Raw genomic sequence first — 9,007 nt, forward strand, 5'->3', positions numbered from 1 at the left:
TTGCAAAGTGAGAAGTGTGGTTCAGCTCTTTTTGGGGTGGTTATTATTGTTTACAAGTGTGAAAGGAGCCTGGGAGAATCACAGCAACAGCTTTAAAGTATTTTGAAATCCATAACATCGAGTCATCTGTTGGCATGTGAAAAGTAGTTTACTGTGACTGAAGAAACTCCCGAAAGTAGAGTAAAGGTGGCTTATCCCCATGTTCTCTAACTTTACCTGGTCCCTGAACTAGGAACTTGCTAGCTATAGGTTTTGAATCATCAATTATTTGGAGAGTTGCATGAAACAGACTATTGTATACTGGGTGAACCAATATCCAAAACTGACCCTTTCAAGAGAAAGCAGCATAATGTGGTCACAACAGCTCCTGTATTTGAAACTAAATGCTGCACCTTATGGGTATGCTATTGGGTAAAATAATTTTATCCCATTTCAACCTCAAATTTTGTTTATATTTTTATATCTGTAAGATAGTTCACCGAGGTCTCTTTCAGCTTCAACATTCTTTGAGTCACAGCTTCAAAGCTGAAAGGGACTTTACAGGTCATTCAGTCTAACACTATTATTTTACATATTAAGGAATGAAAACATAGATAGGTAAAGAGACTTGCTCAAGATCATAGAATTAGAAGTTTGAGCTAGGATTTGAACCTAGGCCCCTAACTCCAAATCCAGCATTTTCCTCAATATATCACAAGCCTACGAGGATAAATCTACATAGACTGGGGAATACTAAAAGTTAAGTGATACTGATATCAAAATAGGGTCATAGAATCACAGAATCATAGAATCTCTAACATTGAGACAGAGGAAAGCCAGAGTGCCATGTCATAGCCTTTAGCTTGGACCCTGATGTTCTGTGAAGATTGAAGGTGCCCCATGAAGGCAGGGAGAAAATCTGACATTTCATCCATAATTCCCACAAATTGCTTATGAAATCTATGCTTAGTGGTTGGTTATTACTATTCAGCAGTACCCCAGTCATGACTTGGATGGCCCCCCTCATCTAGAAGTTGCACTGTTTTTCAATTCTAATCAGTTCATCCTGGACTTTTTATAGTCATAACCCTTTCTAACATAAACTGCCAAATTAGTCTCATGTCAGATCTACAATGGAGAACAGTGGCCACCAGCCTGAAAAGCTAATCCATCTCTCACAGTTCATAGAACTGGGTTGCTGAAAGTAAACTACAGATGACTCATGGGGTAAAACTTTACTTTTTGTTCCACCTCAGAGAAATGAATTCTACTCTGGTTCATATAAATTAAGATTCAGCAATGGGAGACTAGTCATAACATTCAAACCTGAAGGGATCTTTGTGGATGATTTAATCAGACACCCCTGTTGTACACAACAATACCTCTAGCTCTTAGAATTCTTCATGTCCTTCAAAACTCAGTTCAAATACTATCTTCTTCAAAATCCCTGTTCCAATCCCCCCAGGTGTTGGTAGCATCTCCTCTAAGGTTACCTCCCATGTACTCTGCTCTAATGTTTTATTGTATTTCTTATACTATGGAAGCTCAAGTATAAAGTAATTCAGTTTTGCAGAGAGGTGAAGGCAATGGTTGTGTTTTCTTTTCTGGTTACGAATTTTTCCTTTTTTTCCCCCACATTTGCTTTTCCTGTTTTGAAAAAGTGAGCTAATGAAATTCCCACTTTCCTGGTACCCTTGAATTAACTTTTAAAACATTGAAATCCTAGCAAGGGATATCAGTGGTCATCGAGTCCAACTCATCCCTGAAGAATAAGGACTTCATTATATCTTACAAGTGGCCATCTAGCCTTTGCTCTTAAAGATGTCCACTGAGGGAAATCCTACTTAACAACTTCTTGAGCCAGTTTAGTAAGTTCCTTTAATAAGTTCCCCATCTGCGACATGTCAAGCTCAAATCAAATGCTACATGTTCTTGCTACATTAACTCCCTGGAGCCAGGCCAAAATATCTTCCATATAATCCTTTAAATACATAAAGACACCATTCTGTTCTTCTGTTCTACTCACCCCACCCCCTCATTCCTTCTTTTTCTCATGCTACACACCTGTAAGTTACTTCAACTGATTCATAAATGGCATGAATTCTAGGCCTTCTGCCTTCTTGTTTCTCTTCTGTGAATGCTTTCTAGTTTATCATTTTCTTAGAATTCAAAACAATAGTTTTCCAGTTGCAGATTGATGGTGACAGAATACAACAGGACTACTATTTCCCTAGATCTAGAAACCAGGCTTCTCAGAATGAAATCTAAAACAATGTATTGTTGACTTACATATCTCAGTGTTGATTCATATTCAACTTAAATCTCTCATTTTTTTCAGATGATCTATTGTATATATATATACATATATACATATATGTGTGTGTATACATATATACATACATATATATACACATGTCTTTCCCATCTTGTACTTGTCAGGACAGTTTTTTTTTCTTTCTTTCTTTCCTTTTTTATTTTAGGCTTAAATACTTTTTTAAAATTTATGCTTAAATGCTAAAACTTAAATATAATGAGAAAAGAAAAAGAAACATATTAAACTTAAATATTGAAACTTAAATACAAAATAAGAAAAGAAAAAAAACATTGTCATGTGCACAGCAGAACATAAGAAAGGATTCACAATATACAGCAACAAATTTCCATTTCAAGAAAGCCTATATAATATACACTATGCATTGTGTAGAAAGCTGTCCATCTTTTCTTTGCTTCCTCGTAAGTTTTCTTTTGTTCTCTGTTGTGCACTTTTTATTTTTTTCTTTTTTCCTCCTTCCTCCGCACCCCAGAAGTCTAAAATTGAATGCGGATACATTCATATGCATCAATTTAAGACCATACTATACTACTTTGTCCTGTATTTCTCTGAGGGTGTACTTCTTCTGTCATAAGTCCAAGTTTTTTTTTTCCATGTTTTTCCAAGTCTACCAACTTGTCATTTCCTACACCACAACAATATTTTAACCTTACGCTATCTAGTCATTTTAGATAGTCTAAAACAATGTTGATAGATATAGTTGACACATAGTGTAGTTTCCCTATTTTTCTCTTTCCATTAAATCTATTTTAGCCTTAAACTTATTCAAAATCATGATTACCACCCCTGCTCCTTTTTTCCTAACAAATTCTGCTCCTGATCTTTATTTTATATTTGTGCATATCTCTTATTTCCTATCCCTCCTAACTCCTTTACTTTACTTCTACCTGCTACCTTGCTTTCCTATCACTTAACCTACCCCCTTCCAAGAATCCCTCCCTTATCCTCCCTTTCCCATTAATCTAAATACTCTTCTATACCTTCTTTTAACCTATTCTTCAACTCTCCCCTCTAAAGATTCCTCTCTTAACCTCTTCCCCCTTCCTATTCCCTTAGCATTTTATTTCTTTTTGAATCTGGAATATATACATACATACATATATTCCTGATGAAAGTAAGTTTCCAGAACTAACAGACCTCTTCCCCCATCTAATTTCCCCTGTGTTGGTTCTTCCTCTCACACCTCATTTGTATAAGATAATTACTTTTATTTAGCTGTTCCTAAATGGTTTTACTTTTAAAATCATATCATACTCAAGTCTACCCCCAGTATTTCTTATGAACTACCCAATTACTAATAAGAATTTTAGACATATATTTTACATTAACTCATTAAAAGGGCAAACAGTCTGTCCTTATTGAGTCCCTTGTAATTAATCTTTAATATGTACCTTATATTTCTCTTGGCTCTTGTATGTCAAATCTTCTATTAAGTTCAGATTTTTCTTTTTTAATACAATCTTAGAAGTCTGACAATTCATTAAATGTCTGTGTTTTTTTCCTCTTCTGGATTATGCTTAGCTTTGCTGGCTGTAATATTTATGGCCAGAACCCCAGATCTTTTGCGTTTAGATATAGAGTGTTCCAAGATCTGTGATCTTTTAGTGTCACCACTGCTAGGTTTCATGTGATTCTAATTGTGGCACTGACATATTTAAATTTTTTTCTTGTTGCTCATAATAGTTTATCCTTGAGCTAAGGGTTTCAGAATTTGACTATGATATTTCTTGGGGGTTTTTCTCATAGAATCTCAGGTGGTGATCAGTAAATTTTTTCTATTTCTATTTTCCCCTCTTCATCTAATGCTTCAGGACAATTTTCTTTAATTATTTCTCATATTATTGTATCAAGATTCTTTTTTTTTTTTTTCATCATAGCTTTCAGGTAGCCTGATTATTACTGTTTTCTCTTCTTGATATGTTTTCTAGATCGGTTGCTTTTCTCATGAGATGTTTCACATTTCTCTTCTATTTTTTCATTCTTTACTCCTGCCTCACATGAAGTGGTAGCCTTAATCCTTACCAAGGTTAACCTCTCTACTTGCAATAGGCAATCCCATTCTATACCCTGTCCTTCAACAGATTGCTTCTTCTGTTGTCCACACTCTATCTCTTATCTTCAGTATCTACTTATCTACTTGCTTTTATTTTTTACTGCTTACTAACATACTCAGGTCTTCCCCATCTTCAAAAAACCCAACCTTGATTCTTCCATCTCAACTATCATCCTGCCCTTGTGGCAAAACTCCTTGAGAAGTCCCTAAACTAAGTGTCTAAGCAGTTTCTCATCTCACTATCTTTTTAACCCCTTACATTCTGGCTTCTGACCTCAATATTCCACTGAAACTACTCTCTCCAAAGTTACCAATGACCTAAACATTGTCAAATCCGATGACCTTTTCTCAGTCCTCATTCTTCTTCACCTCTCTACAACCTTTGACATTGTTGAGCACTACCCTGTTTTTGATATTTCCCTTTAGGTTTTTGGGACAATACTCTGTCCTGGTTCTTTTCTTACATATTGGACTACTGTTTCTCAGTCTCCTTTTGCCCTCTAATTGTAAATGTCCTACAAGCCTCTGTCCTAGACCCTCTTCCCTTCTCCCTCTATACTACTTCACTAGATGATCAGTTCCCATGGATCTAATTATGATCTGTATGCTGATTCTGAAGTCTACCTATCCTGCCCTAACTTCCTCCAGTCTTGCATTTCAGACATCTAGAACCAGATGTCCAGTAGATATCTTAAATATGATATGTCTAAAACTGAACCTATTTTCATCCCTAACTCCTTCCTCCTCAAACTTTCCTGTTATTGTCAAAAGTACCACTATCTATAGGGTCTCCCGGGCTCCCAATATGAGTGCCAACTCTGACCCCTCACTATATCTCATCCTCCATATCCAATCCCTTGACAAGTTCTATCAATTTCACCTTTGCAGTATTTCTCAGATATGCTCCCTTATATCTTCTGATACTGCAACCATCCTAGTCCAGGTCCTTATCACCTCATGCATGGATTGTTGCAATAGTCTGCTATTGGTTCAACCTGCTTCAAGTCTCTCCTCACTCCCATTCATCCTCTATTGAGCTCAGGTCTAACTGTGCAACCCCCCACCCCCCACAAATACATATTCAGTAAGCTCCAAGGACTTCTTATTTAAGAGCATATCAAGAAGAGAAAACATAAGAATAATCAGACCCCCCCCCCCCCCCACATGTACACATTCAGTAAGCTCTAAGGACTTGATAAGAAGTCAAACCCTCTGTTGGGCATTCAAAGTCCTTCATAACCTATCACTATTATATCATTTTCAGTCTTATACTTTACTCTTCAAGCCAGTGACACTGGCCTTCTGGCTATTTCACAAACAAGACATTCTATCTCTGGGCATTTTCTCAAGCTGTCCTCCATGCCAGCAATGCTCTCCATCCTGGTCTCTACCTCCACACTTCTCTTGTTTCCCTCAAACCCCATCTAAATTCTACCTTCTATAAGAAGCCTTCCGGAACCCCTTTTAATTCTAGTGCCTTCCCTCCATTAATTCCTTCCTATCTATTTTGTGAATTGCATGGGATGTTCAGGGTGAATTGTAGGAGGGCTTGCGAAGAGCCCTTTTCAGGGCTGCTCATCCACCTTTGGTATCCACTTTCACCCAACTCTTACCTGTGGCTCCAAGAAGCTGTAGCATTCACAGCAGTCACACCCCAGTAAAATCATTTTGGCCAAAGGGCTAAACTAGGTTGAGGGTAACCAACAGACCTCAAACCTGTGGATGATTAAGGGGTATGTCTCCCACAAGTATGTGAAGATTCCCCCTGGCAGGAAGGATGGATAAGAACAATTTGTCCCAACAGCCATGAAGGTGACTGAAGCAGATGCTGTGGCACCTTAGAGTTTGGTTAGGCATAAAAAACGCCAAGGTCATCTATTGTATCCCTGGCCATTGCCAAGACTTTTGTCCTGCCACTGAACTTTGATGACTGGAATAGAGAGTGAGGCTGATGACTTTGTGTAATTCTACCTCATTTAAATCCAATTCTTGAACAAATCAAGGCATCAATTGTGATGTCACTGGTCCTCTTCAAAATAAAGGACAAATGAAATTTATTCTATATATAGTTTGCTTGTACATATTTGTTTGCCTGTTGTATCCCTCATTAATTTGTAAGTTCCTTAAGGACAGAGACTGCCTTTTGTCTCTTTTTGTATCCCCAATACTTAGCTCAGTGATTGTCACATAGTGGGTGTTTAATGTTTTTGACTGACTTTTACATGAAGCCTTTTCAGATCTCCCCAACTACTAGTACCCTCCATCCTCACCTACCTTTATTTACTCACCTTGTATTAATTCTCTTTAAATTTATTCAGAATCCATTTACATATGCACTCATTACATTTAAGTTAAAATATGAGCATCTTGAAAGTAGAGTTTTTTTCTTTTTTGTTTTCATATACATAGTGCCTAGAACATATTAGGTACTTAATAAATGTCTGGTAACCAATTAATTAGTCTTGCCAATGAACGAACTTGTCCTACCCCACTGTATACCACCCTCTTCCATCTACTGGCAGGCATATGATTTGTAAACTAAGCACTAAACAGTTGTGTTTGTTTGTAGTTTTATTCTTGGTTTGGGGGTACTTCTTTGCTGTTTTCCCCCTGGCATCCTAAATCCTATAACCAGTGTTTCTTGAAAACATAATTTAGGTGACAATCATGCCATGTCTTTGAATCCACTTCAATAAAATAGAAGCTGAGTTGCCTGAAACCATATTATACTGCTATTTTCTCCTCATTCTTAAATAGTTTTTGAGTCTTTCTATATTGTAGAATAAAAAAGCAGGAGTGTCTCTTTAGGAATGCAGTTTTAGAACTGAAAGTAGAACCTACTTCTTGCTAGTCTCTGCACCTGTCTCAGCCCCAGCCAACTTCCAAGTTCTGGAAATATGATTAATTAAACACACTATCATTGCTTGTATAATGGATAGGTCAAAATACTCTACTGTTACTTCACTAGCTATCCTTGTATGCTGCCAAATCCAAATATACCTTCCCGGTTACCACTCTCCTATATGTGTGGTTGAGCTCACCTCACTAAAATGGGAGCTTGTTAAGGACAAGGACTGTCTTCACTTTTGTTTTCGTACTTTCAGTGCTGAGCACATACTAAGTGCTTATTAAATGAACTTCATTTGTAGTAACATTTTTATGATAGAAAAAAATCAAAGTGGATGGTCTTGTTTGGGAAATGGCTAAAAAATATGACATACAATTGTAAAGGGATATTGTTGTTGTTCTGTAGGAAATGAAGAATGGGGAAAAACTCAGGAAAATATGAGAAGACAAGAATGGATTGATGCTGAGGAAAAGGAAGAGAACTATGAAAACCAGGTATATGCCATTAACCCAACAATGTAAATGAACATGAATGAAAATGAAAATGAAACTAAATTGAATATTATATAGTTATATTCAGACAATTACATATATGCATATATGCTCATACATTATATTCATCCAAGTATATGTAATTTTGTATGTGTGTATATATGTATAGCCCCAAAAGAGATGAGAAAATAAACTTCCTTTTGTTGGAGAGGTCAGGGACTATGGTTGTGGAATATTGTGCTTTTTTTTTCTTTTTTCCATTGGAGCATTTTTATTTGTATGTATGTTTTACATCTTTAGAAAAAGAATCCCAGGATTTTTCCTCCTGTGTGTTTTCTTCTTGCTTCCTCATGGTCCATGATGCTAGCTGAGGTTGTAAGCACAATGAACCCAAACTGATGGGATTATAGCAGATTATTCTGCCACTTTTCCAGATCTTTCAACTGAACATCAAATCTGGGGCTGATTATACCACACTTGTTTAGTCTGCCCGTGAGGTTCACAACAATTTTTCCTGCTCTATGATCATCAATGATCTCAAATTCGCCAATGTAACCATGCTTCATCATGATTAAGAACTGGACAATTACTTTAGAACATGGCCTAATGAGAACCTGGCATTTTCCTCACTTTTCTGCATTGTTGATGCTTTTGAGAGCATCTGCCAGGACGTTCATACACACCATGGTGCCAGCGCTGCAAGATGGCAGAAAGAGCATATTGTGTTTGTTTTAAGATTGTTAATGTTTAATTTTGCTCAACTCTTTCTTTCTTACAGAGGAAGGTGTGGAGGAGAAGGTAAAAGGGGTGCAATTATTATTAATTATTATGATATAAAAATTGTTATAAGAGAATCTACTGGTATTGGTAACAACATTATTATTATGATATAAAAATAAAAGACAAGAATAAATATTTAAAATTACCTCACAAAATATACTTCTACTAGGGAAGGATCATTTCTTTAAATTTCTTCACAGAGCCCAGGTCAAAAAATGCTGATGGCCTAAGAACAGGCTGGATGGTCCAAATATGCGCTCTAACACCTGCTCTGCAACATGTGTTGCATAATTTTTGGTAATTTCTTAGTCTCTCCTAAAAAATAGGAGATTGATACTTGACATTCATTCACCTACCTGATAGATGTGCTAGTGAATAATTCCAAGATACTCTGGAAATTCGAAGATATGTTTTGAACTTGCCAACCTCTAAGAATTCAATTACAACCTGCTTTATGAATATGTGATTCAGACCTTTCTGAGACACACCATCCAGCTTCTCAAACATTTCTATTTCCTGGAAAC

At 36.6% G+C, this 9,007-nt stretch overlaps 1 pseudogene; it reads right to left on the reverse strand.

Annotated features, from left to right (window-relative positions):
• Positions 1-7,960: 7,960 nt before the first annotated feature.
• On the reverse strand, positions 7,961-8,392 carry LOC114033800 (annotated as a pseudogene).
• Between the last annotated feature and the right edge of the window lie 615 nt (positions 8,393-9,007).

The sequence above is a fragment of the Vombatus ursinus genome, unplaced genomic scaffold, assembly GCF_900497805.2.
Source record: "Vombatus ursinus unplaced genomic scaffold, bare-nosed wombat genome assembly UNPS02007408.1, whole genome shotgun sequence".
Lineage (NCBI taxonomy): Eukaryota > Metazoa > Chordata > Mammalia > Diprotodontia > Vombatidae > Vombatus > Vombatus ursinus.